This window comes from Mycteria americana, chromosome 1 (assembly GCF_035582795.1).
Source record: "Mycteria americana isolate JAX WOST 10 ecotype Jacksonville Zoo and Gardens chromosome 1, USCA_MyAme_1.0, whole genome shotgun sequence".
NCBI lineage: Eukaryota > Metazoa > Chordata > Aves > Ciconiiformes > Ciconiidae > Mycteria > Mycteria americana.
Window position 1 is genome coordinate 159,257,065 of NC_134365.1, and position 18,934 is coordinate 159,275,998.

General features: G+C 39.7%; 1 long non-coding RNA gene across 1 annotated transcript; it reads left to right on the forward strand.

Annotated features, from left to right (window-relative positions):
• Positions 1 to 1,710: 1,710 nt before the first annotated feature.
• On the forward strand, positions 1,711 to 18,732 carry LOC142404947 (uncharacterized). Its single transcript, XR_012774008.1, has 4 exons — positions 1,711 to 1,822; positions 3,712 to 3,821; positions 14,063 to 14,126; positions 17,761 to 18,732. It is a non-coding gene; the product is annotated as an uncharacterized LOC142404947 (long non-coding RNA).
• The last annotated feature ends 202 nt before the right edge of the window (positions 18,733 to 18,934 follow it).

An 18,934-nucleotide genomic window follows, 5' to 3' on the forward strand; every position in this document is an offset into this window, starting at 1 on the left:
AAGTTTGCAGAGCCTGGAAGAAGGAGAGAGCGAAGCACCGGTAAGATTAGAACATTATGTAACATAGTGACTGTCACCTGGGAGGATCTTAAAATATTGTATGCAGCATCTGAAATATTTCCATATAAGATTACATTATATGATGTACAGCTATTAGTTAAATGTGCCACGGCTGGTGGTTTTTTTTCTTTATTCACGTTTGTACAAGTACATGTAATACAGAGGAAGCAACCTATATGGAACAGACAAAGAAATGGAAGAATCAAAAGCCTGTATTTGAGTAATTAAATAGCACAAAGTTATTGCAATCCCAGCATATTTTTAATTAATCAGAACCAATCAAAAAACCTTAAGTAAAATATAATTAATTTTATAGATGTTTCAGAGCTTCTTAATAGAATAAATCTCTTGTGTGAAATATTTAGGTAATGACTATCATAAAGGAGACTGCTTTAGAATGCAATAATGTGTTCTGAAAGGGTCTTCTGTGTCAGTTAGGAAGAAGGTGTCGTTATACTTGGTAGTGTATTCATTGTGCCTAATACTCAATTAGCTGTAGCTGAGTAAACCTGGAATGTACACCAATACTTCCAGAGCACCTGCCACCCTGCCCATAAACCCGCATCGTTACTGTGATTGTCTCGAAAATATTTTATAAAGTTTGATGTCTCACTCTCTTTTTTTTTTCCTTGCTCATTTCTTGACATCCTGAATATACCAGAAACAGGCTGAATTGATGAAAAAAAAATCTGAGCTAGGCATCTAAAAGCCAGTCTATTACTTGTTACTTTTGTAAATCCTACCCATGGCCACCCACAAACAGAACAGGTTCTTTTTATTTATTCTTCTTTCTGTCTTCTGACCTATTTCCAAATTTATGACTGTTTTGAATACCAGAATTCCCAGAAGTGAGTGAAGTTAGGAAATATCCGCTACAGCTTTGATATGTTCATTTTCCAGAGGTATTACTGTACATGAGAGATGTGAGAACACTGTGATCCTCTGCCATTCATTATGGGTATGTACCTGCATCGAAGAAGGTTTTCTAAAAATACCATAAAGTTCATTATGTACTACTATGGCTAACTATTCTCACTAATTTTGAAAATGCATGCAATTTATTTTGCTATTGAATACACACTAATGCATGGAAAAGTCTGACAGAATAGTGAAGGAGCAGATGGTCTTTGCCTTGAGGAGCTTACCACCTGAAAATACAAAAGAAATGTAGGGTGAGGGTGTATACATGCAAACGAAGGGCTCGCCACACAGGAGCAGAGTGGGGATGAGAAGGGTTGAGTCACAGGGGAGGAATGAGCAACGGCCTGTCAGGAAACACCCGGCGAGTTCCAAACATTTTTATTTTTGTTTGATAGGGGTTTGGGTAGGTGGAGATCAGTTAAACAGGACAAAGAAGAGGCAGGGAAAGAGAGGCAAGGGCATTTCGGGATGTGGAGAAGAGAGGGGGGAGCAGGCTTGCGATGAAGGTGAGTGTAGAGAAAGGGAGAGGTGTGGGGGCGGATGGGTTGCAACAATCAGCACGTGGGAAAGGATAATTAAAAATCATGGGTGTCTGTCAGCCGTTAAGCCTCTTTTACCTTTGCTGTGTTGGCTTTATTGTCAGACTGGATCCTCCCTGTAGTCTCTTCCTCATTCCAGGCTGCTCCTGTCATTGTTTAACACAGTTGTGCATGAACCGTGCGTGCAGGCTGAAGCCATAAAATTATACAGTGCGCTTAATTGAAAGATTGAAAAATTACGTTACAGCGACAGTCTACATAATGGTTGACACTTAGGGACTGATCTTAGGCTACTGTACTCAGTAAGTGCAATTTAATGTTGTAACTTTTAAGTATGAAACCAATGATTTTTCCTTTGGCAGATAGAAATTGTTCTTACACCACATTAACTTTTAGGGCTGGAAGGGGAACTTCTCCCTTTACCTATCCCTCTTAAAGATTCAGATAGCTAATAATATTTCTCACTTATGCTTGAGACAGAAAGCCTGAATTTCAAAAAAGGTCTCTGTGTGTGTGTGATACATTAAAGTGATATATTAAATTTCCTTAATATTGAAATATTTAGCTTATGTGCTTAGAATTTTTATTTTTGCTTTCAAAACTGATAGTAGATTTATGGTAAATAAATATTCTGCTGAGAAATCCTAGATCGGCGCTAAGTCTTTTGTCACTGCCACCCTTCCTTTCTCAGGGAAACAAAACCCAACTAAGGTCCAATTTTGTCAGTCTTTCCCCTTGCTCCCCACAACTTGTTTGAATACAGAAACTTATTTTTCTGAAAAGCTACATTAAACCAGAAGAGTTTGAAATGTAGAGGCTCTGTGTTCCCTTATTTCTTCCATAAAACATGATGAAAACAGTAAAGTAGATCCAAACAACATCTAAATTGTTTGAATAGTGACAGTACCATGGCTGAGCCATACAGGCTGCATGCCTGGTTATTTAAGTTCAGCTACTGGCTGCCAGAATTACACTCATGGGACTCCAATATCTCCAATCCATAACCTTATTTTCCAGTCAAAATTCAGAAAAAAACCCACCCAAAATAAAAAAAGAAACCCAAACAAACCACACTTTGTGTGAAGCCAGGTTTTTTTTTTTTTGCAATTCAGTAAATTCAGCCCTTCTGTCCATAAGATCAGCATTTGCATTGTCAGCACTTACTCTTTTAAGTGGAATTAGAAAAACAAAACATCAATGGAAAATCAAGCTGATTTCAATATTGTTCAACAAAGCAGGAATCATCTGACACTGTAGGAACTTCTTATCCCATTTTCTCCAAACAGCAGGGTAGGAGCACTTTAGTATTAAGATACTTCATTTTGTCTAAAAATTATACTGAAGACTGCAGTTTGGTGTATGTCATTTATAAATATTTGAATTTCATAATTGTTTCCATACAACATGGAGACAGAACCCAGTAGAGTTCCGGATGTATTGAATATTCTTACTACTGAAGTCTCACTTTCAGTATGTGGTGTCAAACTTGCATCTTTTGATCACATATGCTGAATCTCTCACATTAGAATAAACTTTTTTATTTACTTTTCAAACAGCTTCTCTCATGAAAGTGCAGCTAATGGTACACTATTCGCAGCCTCTGTGCGGTAACACTTCGTTCAAACTAACACCTCTACCCAGAGCTCATTAAATCGGCACTTACATGCCTTCAATACAAAGGGAATAGTTTCAGGATGAGCACTGGATGTCTGATCTCCTTTTACACAGATTATCCTTTTTTAGCCCCTGCTCTAGGCATTGCATGAGTGAACATATTCCTGAAATACTGTAGCGAGAAATGGCTTCTTCCGCTCTCTTATTAAACTGTCACAAAACATATCTGAGAACCAGATACTCCACTTCAGTGTATTAGGAAATTTAGGAGATCATGTAGAAATTCTCACAATAGAAAAATGTGAATGTTCATCTTCTACCTACCTACAAATTACCATTCCTTTTAAGCATTATTTTTTCAGCTTTGTAGAATTAAAATTTTTTCATGAATTAAAACTATGAATGTTAAATATTAATGTGTTATACATTAATATATTTAAAAATCTGAGTCTGAATCTGATTGAATGAGATGTGATCTTATTGTCAAAAAGCCTCCTATCTTTTCTAATACAAAAAAGTTTGAAAATGTAACTTCAAACATCTCTGGTTTGTTTTTACTTTCCTTTTCCATTCATAGCTTTTCAGATTGCAACCACTGAGTACCAGCTAGGGAAGGAGAATCTCATTCCTGTGGAATGAGCAGGCACCTCATTTCAAGAGTCAGGTGACACTTACCAGGCACACTGGGTGAGTCTTTTGGAAAGTCTAGTTGATGACGTCAGGCTTGGGTCTCAAATAGTTAGATGCTTACTTTGGTTAAGGTCTTACTCTACTGCCATTAAATAAATAAATGGATCCAGATGTTGTTGATGAAATAAATACCTAAGTAAATTTGAGTCTTCTCTTTATTTTGTCCAGATCTCCATTTTACATACAGATCCCTGAACTAAGAGTCCTGGTGGGGTGAGGGTGGCACAAGGAGATAGCTAAATAAGAGATATACCTCCTTTGCACGTGCAAACAGTCAAGTAACTGCAGCAGTGTGTATTCTCCTGACTAATTAGTCTGGCTTACCTTCTGACTTAAATAATGCTCCAAGGGAAACAAACAGGGGACTTAAATATCCCATCTTCATGTATTTCCCAGGAAAGGGAACACTCAGCCTGTACTTAGATCAGTAGGCTTGCCTGACTGCCATGACAGGACTCCTTTCTAACTGAACTAGCCAAAAAGCCATTGTCTAGTCTCCATCTAGGCCTATATCTGTGAGAGAAATCAAACTCCTTCTTGGTGATAGAAAGCATCATGAAGGAGAGCAGTGAGCAATGCTATGGCATTCACAGTCCTACATTTCTGATACACATTATTATTTATGTTTGTTATTGCAATAGTACCTTGAATCTCCATCTAAGAATTGCCAACAACTCAAGAATCACTGTATGGGTTGTCACAGACAGCCATAGCAAAACACAGCTCATGCCCTGAAGACCTTAAATTAAAAAAGGGATGACAAATACTGAGCAGACGATTGGGACCTGAAGCCAAGAAAGTTATCAAAAACATTTGCTACACATCACAAATCTGTGGCAGAGTCATGAATAGACCACTGTTACAGCATGTTGACTTCTGTTTAACCATAAAAATGACTTTTTTTCAGTCTATGTGTTAGAGATTTAAAGTTATGGCAACAAAACCACATAAGCAACCATTGCAATGCTTATTACTCAGATGATTAGATGTCTCCTAGAATTTACAGTTGCAATTTGGATTAGATCCGAAACTGGTGTTAGATACTGCACAGCTGAACATTGTAGTGAACACCTTTTTGGCACCTAAAAGGACATCAGGTGCAGTTTGGAACAATGAGGTGAATACCTAAGCTCTGCTTTAAAAAGTGAGAAGCAAAGAGTAGGGAATTAATGTCAGTTTTCTCCCTGGGAGGATGTATCAAGTGAAGACCCTCAGGGGTCTCTCCTAGATCATGTACCTTTCAACATAGCCATAAATTATCTGGACAGAGAGCAACTAACAGAAAGATAGAGTTTGCTAAGAGTCGTAAGTTATTAAATGCAATAAGAAAAAGAAACTTCCTGCAAAGGTCTTTGTAGAAGGACCTCACTGAACTGGGTGAATGGGCAACTGACTGGTAAGTCAAAACCAATACAGTAAAGCTGAAAATGGTATAGGGAAGGATGACGGCAATGATTAAAAGTGTGGAATGGCTTCAGTACAACAGGTAACTAAATAGACTAGGACCTTCAGGTTGAAAAAGAAATTATTTAGGTGGAATATAAATGATTTCTGAAAAAGATGGGTGGCCCAGAAAAATTGTGTTGGAAAACAATTATTTGCCCTTTCTCCTAATGCAAGAACTAGGGGGAATCACATGAAACCGGCAGGGGCTAGGTTGAAAATGAACAAAAAGAGAGATTGCCTCTGTGGTAGACAAGCTGTGGAACTCTGCACCTTAAGTTGTTCTGGATACTGAAATTTTACCTGGGTTCAGAAAAGTGATTAGACATAGGGGAAAAAATACCCATAGTATTCAACACAAAGTTACTGACTCTGGCTGAGGAAGGCTTTCTGTTGCAAGTTTATGGAGGAGGTAAATAACTATAACTATATTCCAGTCCTGTTCTCTAGGCACCTGCTGTTGGCCACAGTCGAATACAATACTGCAATAGGTGGATTTTTTTGCCTGCCCCTTTACAGCTGTTCTTAGGATATTATAGGCAATGAATGGGCACAATTAGGTCTGTCAGTATAACTCATAACAGCTCACATGCTGAGTAGGAATAGATCTAAACCAGCCATACATACACAGAGGACAGGTCTGTCACAGTGGTAAAACTCCCATTTGACCTCAGCAGTAGCACAGGGTCCTATTCGAGTATGCAGCGGTGCTTTCACTGGAAGATGATGGACCTTAGCAGGAAACACTCAGCACCAAACAGGGTCAGGCCTTAAAGTATAATTAGGTAGGAAGCTCTTATCAGATAATCTTTTGCTTTGAACAGATTGCGAAATCTCACTCGGGCAATTTGGCTGCTTTTACCTCACCAAGCAGCAGAGAGAGGACAAAGGCAGGATCAGCTCTGCGGTAGGGTTCTGCAGAGTTCATTCTTGCATCATGTGGCTCAGAAACTGAGCTCAGTCTCACTGAAGTTGAGGCTGATTTACGAGCATGCTGACTTTCCTGGATCTTGCTGCCTTTACAAGGCAGATGCTGGCTGGAGTGGAAGCGTTGCATGAGCAGGTTTTGGAATAGGTAACGCAGGCCCTTTAGGGATCTTCTGTGGTGTGTAGTTGCCTTGAGAGCAATTGGATTCCCTTCATCTGTCACATTACCATTCCAGATTTGAAATTAAAATAAAATTAAAAAAAGTCAGGCTTGATTTAAAATTAGAAAGGAAAAGATAAAAAATAACAGCGTTCCACTTCATTAAATGACTTTGCAATGTATTTGGCAGCGTTCACAGGAAGTTTGCAGGGTGAAAAAAAAAAGAAAGAAAGAAAGAAAGAAAGAAAAATCCAGTGTAGTTTATGAGTGTTTTTACAAACTGTTATTCTCCCTCCTCCCAATCTCTGGCATCGCAGGTGAAGCGTTGTGCAGCTGGTATCTTGACTTACCATTCGCTCTCAGGCTCTGCAGGGAGTGTCAGGCCATCAGCACTGATGTTCCAGCAAAGCTGTGAAAACAAACTGCAGTAGATTAGTTGGGCTGCTGACCAGGTTATTTAGTGCTAACCACTTTGTGTGCCCTTAGATCTCAACCAAACAATTACCCTTTTCCATTCCTTTATTTGTGCATGCACTTATCAAGGAAAACAGTGTTTGCAAGGGGGCATTTTATTAAATAGGATGATTCATTTAAGAAGCGTTTCTTTGACTCTAGAATGCCAATATATTCTGCTCTTTAATTAAGAAGGCAAACAACACAGAAGACAAATATCAAAGTGTTAGTTATCTGAAATTACCTGATTGTCTGAAAGAGAAATTAGAGACGGTTCTAGAAATGTTGGAGCTTGATTCTGCCATTTTGAACAGTTGTTCTTATATTGATAGCTTGGTTGTTTACAGTAAGGTCACTCATGAAGTGAGTGCTATTTGGTGAAAATTAGTGTTGGTGTATAGCCTTTAAAATTAAGATATAAAAAGATGAGGTAGATACTTCAAAGCTGAACATTTCTCTCTCCATTTATTTTTTCTCACCTTCCACAAATGTTTTGAAATGATTTGTCAACTTGATTTGTCCCTTTTTTATAACTTAATATGTTTGTGGTTAGAAGTAATGGCAGATGAATGAAGCAGAGCAGTCATTTCTAGGGTGAAATCACAGGGAATTAAAGAGGAATTGTTACCCAGCTTTTTATTAAAGGCACCAGGGATCATGTTCCCTTAAAAGAAAACACTATGCAATGTGCTTTGAAAATCACTTTCATTTTTTTTTGACATTTTAGAACTACAGCACTTTCTAAAGGGTTGTCATTCGTTCTTAAGTATTGAGACTTAGCATCAACTTTTTATTTAGTGCAGCAGCAGAAAACATTGAGCTTGCCCTGGCTTGGTCGTGAATGAGTAGATGCTGTCAAGTTACTAATGCTTCAAGAAATTCACTGAGGTATTTATTCTGCTTTTGTTGCTTTAAGGCTTATGCTCTTCGCCCCCCGCCCCCTGGCTTTCTGTTGAATTGTATACAGACAGTACTCGTTCATAACTATCCATGGAAAACCTTGGCTAATAACATCATTACCAATTTCTCTCAGGAACAGTATGATTTGCTATTACCACACACATACATGCTGCAAGGTTAGTATTTGTGACAAGCCTGACCCAAGATGAATAATTTGCATCTTGTCCAAGTGATTGATTTCAGGCTGACTTGAAGAAGGGAGGAGAAAATAAAATCCTCTCAAATACATCTCTCAAACTCTGTACAGGATGGTAGATTGGTCTTCTCTGTGCAGAAAAATTGGTATGACAAATTGCCAAAAAATCCTCCAGAGATGTGCACCAGCACTAGAGATCACATTTTATCCTTTTCCCATTTTGAAGCATTAAATTTAAGCTTTCAAACAGAGTATGCAAACAAGAAGGAGAGATTACTGCAGGAAGAAAGGAGTTAAAGAGGTGTCTTGAAATCCATTGCTAGGCTGCATAAATATCACTGTGGTTAATTCCTCCATTTTTAGACATTCCTCACTCAAGCTATTTTTACTCATCAAATTCACACTTCGTACTTAAAAGAAAGATTGACTAAAAGACTCTTGCTCAAGGCTATCTTAATGAACCTGAGATGCGAAGTCTAATTTTAAAAAGTAGATACTTTGACAGCACTTCCAAAACCAATACTTTACACACAGTCCTAGCTCAAAGCGAATGCTCCAGGAATAACTTGTTTATTGTTTATATATAAGCTCACTTCAAACTGTTACTCCTGGGGTGGAGAGCAGCTGGAGTAGGCAGGGCATGCATTTGTTTTCTTTCTTTCCAATGAGATTATCTCAAAGACATTTCTCCCCTTCTCCTCCTTTGCCTTTTTCACATAAAGCAGAATTGAGCACAGCTGTCAGGGAGCAGGAAAGGTGAAACCTCATCTTTATGCAAACCTGTACCTTTTCATTAAACTAATTCTCTTAAATCAGTGCTAAACTCGTGTAGACACTCTTATTTAGCTTTGAACCATCCGATTTGCAACTGACTTTACCAAACTGGAAAAAGTGTATCTGCACAGCCTCTTATTCTGCTTTAATAAAGCAGGTTTAAAACCATCAGCAAATCCTGAGCATTCCAACACTCACAGAGAACCAGCAGACTCTGGCTTCTTTTCTCAGTGCTTTAATTTATCATGTGCTAAAAATCTGACAAATGAGTGGGGGGATGTCTGTTTATTGCTTGTAGGGTTTGCTGGAGCAGAGCTGTCTCAGATCACCCAAATCCCAAGATGCAGTGAAAAGACTGTGAAGTCCATGTCTTTTAAATGGTAAATTTGCTGAATATTAGATTATAGTCTGAATTTCAGCTTTACCATAAATAAGTACGTTTCGTGAAGTTTCTCTGGCTATATGATTAGAAATTACATTACTAGATGGTTTTAAGGAACTCTCCTTCCCCCCAGCTCTACTGGAGAATATATCACAAATGCAGCAAGTCTGTCAAAGCTAAATGCATGCTCTAAGTACTCTGGATGGCATCTGGGGCACCAGCGTGCTGCTAGCTAAAGAAGCAGTTCCTCCCCACACAACAGGGACTTCTCTGCTCTTGCCCTACAGATGGCCTAATTACAAAGAAAGAAAAGAGGAATATTGTGAAGATTAAAAATACATTTCCCTCCACCAGCTCCTCATTTTGGCCTGTGTGGAAGTGATTTTGTTTATTGGGAAATACAGAGGGACACTCAGTCTATGGCTCACGCACCCCAGCCAGCCATGCCTCCTGGCTCTTCACAAGCAGGTGATGTTCCAGGAAAACCACTTGCTTTTGGCTGCTATCTTCTCAGCAGCCTAATGGTGTCCCCTCCATCGTTTTAGGCTGAGGCTTTTTATGCTGTACATTCATGGTCTGCTTTCTTCCCCTGCATTAGGGCACAGTCTTCAGGAAGTCTTTGCATTAGAGCACTAGGACTTTAATGACCTTTTTTTGGAGGAATATTTGGCTTCCCGTGATGCTCAGACTGATTGTCTCATTAAGAGATGGACTGTGGGATTGCTCATTCTCTGTCATAAGAACAAGAGATTTGGGTTTCCAGGTGGGCACTTTCTTTACTTCCACTCAAGGGGCAGTTTTACGTGTCAGCTCTCCACATAGTTTTTCTCTTGTATCAAACATGAGAAAATTATAATTTCCCTCTGACACACTGGCCTGGAAATGGAAACTTCTAAGTTATGAGGATAGGAAGAGGTGCTGAGTTTCTGCCTACTTATGAGAAGCATAATAGGTATGTAACATCTGATTTTTCAGTGCCAAGGTCCCACCAAATCTTGAATAGAACTCTTCCACCTCTTCAGGCCACTTTGCACATGGGTAGTCCCTTCCAGTGTTGAAGCTTTTCTACCATCTATGCCAATTAGGTCTCTCATATTCATACCAAAGATCAACTGAGATGACTATGTGCACAAGCCACTTCAAAGTTCTGTGTAAGAATATGAAATGCTATCTCATGTAGCAACTCCTGTGATTTGTCCAAACCCGGGGAAAAATGTGTGAATTGTACCGATTTGGGTAGGACAATTGCTAAGCTGTTGTTTCAGTCCTGGGAGAAGCTGAAGCAAGGGATCAAGAAAACAGGCTGGCTTGGAGTAAGGACATTGATATAAGTGAAATGGAGGGCAGCTAAAAGAGGGACAGGGCAAATAGTGCTGCAAGATGCTAGCAGAGAGGATTGGGGAAAAAAAACTGAGCATGTATCCTGACTGAAGTCATTGCACAAGCTTACAGGTGGCAGATTTCTATAACTGAGGAATCATCTTATCGGAGCATGGCGAGGTACATCCCAGGAGGCAACTGTAGATAAACACAATAAAGACCTCATATCATTCTGCAAGAAAAACAAAATAAAACAGAACAGGCAAGGCTTCCTGAATGCCTCAGCAATTGGAAAGGGCCTGTAGGTACTTCTATAGGATTCTGGCAATGATAGGAGCCCTGCTTGAAGAGGAATGGGGCTGTCCTTCTGTTAATTCCAGCCTGGAAAATGTTAATGCATTAAGTCCAGAAAGACATTTTGCAAGTAGGGTAGTGAACATATGCCTTTCTGAGGCAGAGCTGTGCCTTGGGGAGGAGAAAAGTGTGTGTATGTGCACGTTTGTGTCAAGGTGGCTAGAATCGTTATAGCTCTGTGATGCCTATTTCAAAACACCTCCTCTGGATTGTGTCAAACACTAATGAAAAAAGGTAAAATTAGTCTGTCTGAGGAACACATGTGAGACTGCTTGTGGATTTGACTGAATTTTGGTGATGGTTATTAGGATGTGTGTAGGAAAAGCAAGAGAATACAAGAGAAAGAGCAAAGGTGTTTGTGGGAATTGTCATTAAAACCAGACCAAGATTCAACCTTGACAAAGGAGATACTGCAATTCTGCTGTAATGAGGAAATTAAGTCAATAAAGAGTGCATTCTCTCAAAGTCAGAGGACTACAACACAAGCTTCTTTAGAATTACCGTTAAATTGTGGTACACTTCACAAAGAAATAGATGTGAACATTTCAGAAAGCAGTCATCAAGCACCTTGTTGTTTGCCAAGAAAAATAGGCAATTATGAACATTATGTCCAACTATGCATCATATCGGCTCCAATCAAAACCATTTAAATCCAGTCAAGCATTGCTTTCACACATAAAACCCTACCCTATGCTTGATTATACCTCAGCATACCAGGTATGCAGCCTAGGATGTTGGCCAATAACAATATTCCATTGTCTAGGAATTTTAATCCATGCATCTATATTTATAAATGTCATAAATTTGATTGCAAAAGATTACAATTATCAAACCCTTGCTGTTTTCACTTTTCTGTCCAAATCTGTTAAAAAGCCTTTGAAATTAAAAGAAACAAATAAACAAAGTCTGATGAAAAGGGGGCACTGTCAAGCTTTTAAGTGGAAAAACTGGACATAGAAAATGACTTAGCTTTTCTACAGTTCTTTACCCCTCCCCAGGTGATGCTGCCTCTCAGCAGACTAAAATTTTTATATAGAGAAAATGGTTTAGGCTGCACATACCCAGACTGAGAAAAAATTGCTTCAATATAGATACATTAAAAACAAACAAAAAAAAAGCCTTACAGGCACTTTGTGGTCTCACAGAAACAATGAATTCTATTCCTCCTACTGCTCTGCCGCGGTAACTAATTAGCTTTTCTTCCTACAAAAGCCCTTTGTATTGGAGACTTATTCTAAAAATGTGTCACTTGCTGGTATGCAAGTACCAGGTCATCTCAGCAAGTGTCAATAGCACTGGGAGTCTTAGCACAGTTGAGTGACCAGTGTTTTAACATTATGTCAATTTGACCTGCTGTGAGTATGCTATTGAATTTACAACACTGACAGGCCAACTGAAGTAGGGCTCTTCACACTTAAAGGAACTGCAACTCAGTTACTATTAGCAAAACCAGGAATTTTCTGCTTCCTAAAACAGCTGCTCAGGGATTCAACCTTCTGGGTCTATGCTGCTCAGCCGCCCACTGGATGAGTACTTCCTTTCACCTTCTCCATCCCAATTTGCTTTTTTTTCTACCGCAGCTTTCAGAGAGAGACACTTGCCTGATTCCTTTTCATAATAAAAATGATGGCTAAAGTATCTCTGTCAAAAATCTCTTTCCGAGAGCAATGTTTGCTGTCAAACACTCCAGACAAACGATGTGGCTAAATGCTTGACTCTTGAGTACAATGGCCACAGCTTAACTGAAAGTAAGATTTTATCACTGGTATTAAAAATGGCACGTATAATCTTAAATAGGAAAATAGAGGGATTAAATAGCTTTGGGTTGTCACTTCATGACCAGATGTTCCAGGAATCTTCAAGAGACCCTTACTCAGGGAAAAGACATGTACAGTAGCTGACAAGTATTTTTTCAGGTACTATCAAAGGTGAGGCTGCACAGAGGCAGCTGATTTCATTTTATTGCAGCCTGTGTTGGAATGTACCTGCCAGAAACAGGAATGCTTCCTTCATTTAGCCTGATTTATCATTACAAGAACTAACAGAGCTCCTTCATAAACTACTGGAGCTTAGCTCTGGCACAAGTCCAGCAAAGTTACACAACTTGCTTAACACCACAAAGAATATAATGCTTCTATTCACCCTTAAAATAATGCCCACCATTTTTCACAGCATTGTGCCAGAATTCATGAATTAATTCTGACAACATATAGGGACAAAGGAGATTTTTTTTCCAGCAGAGGAGAGAGAATAGGAGCTATATTTTGAAAGCCACCCATGACCCTGAAAGTTCAGGTAGGTACCTAAGATACAGTTTAGACACTGAGCGGAATTTCTTGGAAGGGGTGGTAGGCACCTAAATATCTTTGCAGTGTGTTGGCGGTAGACAGCTGGGTTCTTAGGCAGAGATGTAGGCATGAGCCGCTCCCTCCTCACACCCACCTGCTGGATGACTTGCACCTCTACCTAATTTAGGTGAGCGCTATCCTTTTCTCCCCTTAGGGCCCAAGAGAATTTCCCTGGTTATTTGCCCTGCATAGCCAGCTCTGCCTTTGAGCATCTGCGGTCTAGCCACTTTCTCTAAGACCTTTTCACTGTGGGTCCAGGGTAAACTGGTATCAAACTGGGAGCTGGGTTAAGTAGACACTGTTGGCCACCTTTCACATGCTTTTTGAATGTTGCATGTGTGTGTGCAAGGGGAATGTTAGTCTTATGCAAACAATGATAATGTAATCCAACGTGTCAGTGCTCCATGACTTTCTTACACTTCGCCTTGGTTCTGCCGCCACGCTTAACTCTAGCAACCTCATACGCACTGTTTTTTGTCTTATCTTTATGCAGTAACTGAGAATTTGCGTCCAGAAAGATATTAAGGTACCTAAAAAATACAGTTGCTTAAATTCCTTTGATTTTAGCAGGAATTAGAAGACTAATTAAGACCTAATGTTTGACTATGTTTGTAGATCTGAGCGTTGGCAAGTGGTTAACATCCATCTCAGTTTCTGAGAAAAATAAAAGATTTATGGGAGTGTTTTTTTGGGCAATGTGCTCTGGGAATCCTAACATTACTGCACAGGCATTAATCTGATTTCACTTTTCAGTGTTGATCTCTATTCATAAATACATTAAATGATCAGCAAATCAAAATCTGAATACTATATTAGTTTAGAGCACAAACTAGGAACAACATGAAAAATGAACCTGGAGTGCTTTTCACTTGAACTTTGTATGTAACCGTATTAAGATGCTGAATATTTCAAAGGCTGAAAGTATTTACAGCTTTTGACTTTTAACCATATTATATCCTTTGCCTTATTTCTTGTCCTCAGCAAATGTCAAGTGGGTGTTGTGTGGAACTGAGAGAGACCAATCTCAGGAGAACATCCGCCTTCAGTAAGTGGAACTCCAGATTACACAAAGCTGCAGGCATAAAAGCAGCTGCAAAAGCAAGTTCAGTCCGAAAACGAAACAATTTTCTCTAGAAAAATGAACATAAAAGTTAAAGTAAGGAGTTAACCAAAATCATCATGCTTTTGGAAAGTGTACTTAAACAGTATTTGCAGTCAAATTAAATCTGTGATGCGGGTTTTACTTTTAAAACTTTCTACTTCCTTTTCCTAGACTTGGCATATTTATCTAAAAAACCCGGTCCAAATATGCACTCTGTTCCTGAGACTTATGATCTACCAAGTAAGCTTGAATTTCTGAGAATTGTGATCTACCTAGTAAGCTTGAATTTCTCTGTAAATTCAAGCCATTCTTTTAAGAAGAGCATATAAGTGCTCTGAGCGGGATGTTTTTCCGGAGATGTAACTCAACTCCAAGGGACCGTATCTGACTTATCTCAGTATAAAAGAGCCCAGAACCAGGCCTTGTTTTGTAATGTATGTACAGAGTGCAGAATGCAGGTGATGACTTGAGATGTGAAAGCTCATATTATAAAACCTGTATCCATACATTCTGAAAGCTCACCTAGGTTTATCAAAAGGTTAACTAAAGTTGTGAACCTTTCAAGTAAACCTATGGCTAATTTTGAGTGAATCTTGGCTGATTTATGGTGACATATATATGACATGCCAAAGTTCAGCTTTTTTTCTTACTGTGTTACACTTGGAGTTATTTTGGTTTATTTGAGCCTGGAACTCAAACTGAGTTTCATGAGAGATAACCCCCTAGAAACTAAAACCAAGGACACTGATAAAAATCTGAGGATGGAAATTGCTGAGTTTCAGCCAGGTCTGGATGCAGCAAAGCCTCCTTTTCAACTGCTTTGAAATCCTGCAGTTCGCACTGAGAATAAAACTGAGGTGTGTTTAAGGGAGTTTTGGCTGAGCAGAATGATTGACCTTTGAGAAGATAAGAGCAGAAGAAGTAAACAAATACAGTTTGTCAAGACAAGATGCAAAATAGCTGTATATGCCCTACATCGTGTTGTGATCTTTAGCTTCTTCCTAATTTCCTGTGGCACAGTTCAGTAGGAAAACTCAGGACGTGATGCATCCTCGGAACCAGAAAATGGAAACAGCATGTCTAGGATACTCTTGTGTCCTATCTAAGCTTGGCTACCACAGAAAACAAAACACAGGTGTGCAACTGTAATGTGTAGCAGGCCAAGACCTACTGGCATCTGTTGGCAGTTTGTCTCTCCTCTTGTTTTTGGTGTATCTCCATGCTTGCTTCGGGCCTGGCCAAGGCATGTGGAGGCAGGTAGAGGGCCTGCGTGGCTACCGGATGCACCAAGAGATGCCACATTGTGCTGGTGTTGCTAGCCTTTCACCCCTCACATAAATCCATGTCTTTGGTGCTCTCAGCCAAGAGCTGAACCAGAGCCTCCGTGAGGCTGGAGTTGTCTCCCCTGCAGAGCCAGCAGCAAGGCTGAGCCTCCACCAAAGGGCAGGTCAAAGCACCTCAAGCTCTGCTCCACAGGAAGGGGAGAAGCAGGGGAGGGAGAACAGCATCCTTCATTTTTTTTTCCCCAATATAGATGTATCTGGGCCTCCTGGAAAGTGAGAAATGATCCCAGTTTTTGCAGCTTGACATAGTTTTGGTTGGGCTTCTGCTCTGAATTGCCCTCTGGAGGAATCTGTCAGTGTCCCATGATGATATGAAGATCCCAGGGAGACCTGTGTTTCTACATAAGTATCCAAATAACATGCCTGAAGAGAGGTGTTCTCATCATCCTCCATTGCCTTAGTCTGTTACATAGTTTTATATAATTTTATTTTATTACTTAAGTAGATTAAACAGGTAATAATGACCTTGAAGTCAGGTATGCCAACATTCATATTAAATTTCAGCCTCATGTTCTGAACTCTGCTCAGTCTATAAAAGGCACAAATGAATATATATACAATATGGAGTATATTGTTTCCTGTCATCTGGAGTATGATTTTTATTGTTCTAGGTGATTGCTTTTTATGTCTAGCTTGAAATAGAGTTCTTGTAATTGTACTGTTTACTTCTCTGGAGAAGCCAGTTTGTTTTCCTATTCTCTTTTGAAATTTAATGAATCCCTTTGTGAAAGGTGAGGAGCTGAATAGAAAAGACCTGCTTATGGGCCAGATTCTTCTGGCTGTATACATATATAGGTCCCCACAGTCTCAGTACACAAGGGTTTCCCTGCAGCAGCATCAAAATATAAAGATCAAGAAGCAGCCAGAACATAGAGAAAATAATTACTAGTACTATTATTATTATTAGTTATTATTAAATAACTACTACTACTAGATCAAGTACTTTGTACCAAAATAAGCTGACTCTATGACAATCTATTTTTGGTAACTGTGGTAGTACAGATAAAGGAGAAAGATGGGACTAGATAATTTATTAAGAGAGTTATAAAAACAGCTAGCAGATAGTTAAGTGTTGACATTATCTTTCACAGGATGAACAAATGTCAGCTATATAATGAAATGAAAACCAACTATGTTCCAGCCTGGGTTTAAATGTTTGGAAAGGAACACCTTCTTGATTTTCTTAATGTGTTTTGTTAATTAAGTCAGTGGGACGTGTGCTCCCAAGTCCCTCAGGCGTTGCTGAAAGTGTCCCCCCCTACGTCAAGCTGACAAACTTTATTTATGTGATTCAAAAAGCATACCAAATCCCACCCCATGCTCCAAGAACCCTGCCAGTTATTTAAGGCTACAAAACTAAATAACAGTCTCACAGACTTGTGATTTGTAGCACATGCTCCAGCTCTACCCCATTCTTCTTTCTGTCCATCTCAAATGTCTGTCAAAACAAGCAGGCTTGCAGTGCCCAGGCAAAGACACCATAGCCCAAAGGCACGGAGAGACCGCTCATGTGATAATAGGAGGGTGGATGGCAGGAGGCTGCAGTGGGAGATGTGGGGCAGTGTGACAAAGCTGAGATGGGGCAGGCTTCACACTTTTGAGCCGAAGGATGGGGAAGTGCTAAATAAGGCACTGTGAAGGACCATGGGATGGATGCGGTACATGATGGTGCCAGAAGAGGCATAACAAGGGCAGACCTCGGCAGTGTGGAGATAGTCTTAAAGCGTGGATATAGATGAGTTTTACCAGCTGGGGAGGTTTTCACTGGGTGTTAACAGAGCCATGTAGCTCTGACCTGTCAAAGAAGGCAAATGGGAAGCTTTTGTTTTTATGATTACAATGGAAGGACCACTGAGACTAAGTAGATCTTTGCTAGTCTTGCAACTTTGTGTACTGGAAGCTCAGTATTGTTTCTGACACATGGGCTGTGTGATGAGTCCATACAGGACTCTGAGAGCACAGATAGCTTTAAGTCCAATTTGAAAATCCCTGAGCTCTTGAATATGGTTGTGTTTTTCATTCTGTAACTCTGTATCATATCACATACTGTTTGGCAAAGTCAAAATATTTGGATGGCCTGAACTGACCTCTATCACAGCAACTAATAGAGTGACTAACAGCTATAAGGTTGTCAGCCTTTGTGTGGATATGAGAGAGAACAATAGAAACACAGAAAAAAGAGCCGAATATGACATGAGGTACTCAACCCATGGCTCTTTTTTTCTTTGTTGCAGCAGCCACCCTCATCCTTGCCTGGAGGACCTGAGAAAGGAGGTGCAGAAGAAAGTCTCCACTCTTCGATCTCTGCAAAGGAGACCATCAACTGCATTGTAGGTGTGGGACCACTATACCAATGAATTAAAAGTGCTTGAAAATGTTCCCAGGCTCTGACTGCTGGACCAGGAAACAGACCACGTTCCTGCTAATAAATCCCATCATTCTCTGAAATTAGGTGGCTGTGTGAAAAAGTGCCTATTGGAAATGGTCCCAGGAATATTTATACTCCCGAGCTGGTTTGGGAAATTTTTGAAAGAGTGCTGGATGGCATGTGTGCCAAAAGTGTGCCAGGAAATAGTTTGACAATTTAGGGAATGTCTATATTAGGGAAAAGGCCCAATAAGAACAGATCTATGGAAGAAAACATCTGGTGCTGAGGATCACATCCCCACTGACATTCACACTCTTTGTATTTCAGAGGGTTTTACTGTTGCCTAGTTCTAGCCTGCTCCTGTGGACAGAATGTTCATTAGCAGTCAAAGTGCATTAGATGCCCTCCGAGACTGCTCCTCCAGGTTTATTTTTATCTGAAAGGAATTCATTTTGCACATTCCAAATGTGATGTGAACCAAAGTGCAGGAAGTGGGAACTACTGGGAGATTTGCTTCGGTAGTGCCTCCTGATCTGAAATAAAATGCTACTGCAGATACACTCAGAGACAACTGTGTCCCAGTGTCTGAGAACATTCCCAATCATGGTTTAATTTACCAGTTCACCCAGTTCAATTGCACATAAAAATTGTGTGAGACTTTGGCATGATAAGTGGAAATTGGATTTTAAATTTTATTGCTAAAATTGAGTAAATCTCTACCAAATGTTTGAACTGTCATTCTTCAAGTGCCTAGAATAAATTTGGGAAAGTTTGGAAGTGGACACAGAAAGCACAACTGTTATATATCGACTGTGTTCATGAAGTGTTTTAAATGTGGCTTGCTAGTGTGTATGGGAAGGCAAAAGGGGAGGGGGGGGGAGAGAGAGAGAGGCTGTGAATGTTAAAAGGAAAGGGAAAGGCCTAAGCAGGATTTCTTCTTCTTGTAGATTAGAAAACTCTTCACAGTAAATTTACAACCAAAATTTCTAGTCCTGACTAAAGCAAGTGATGTTTGGCACGCTGTATCTGTAGGTCGTGAG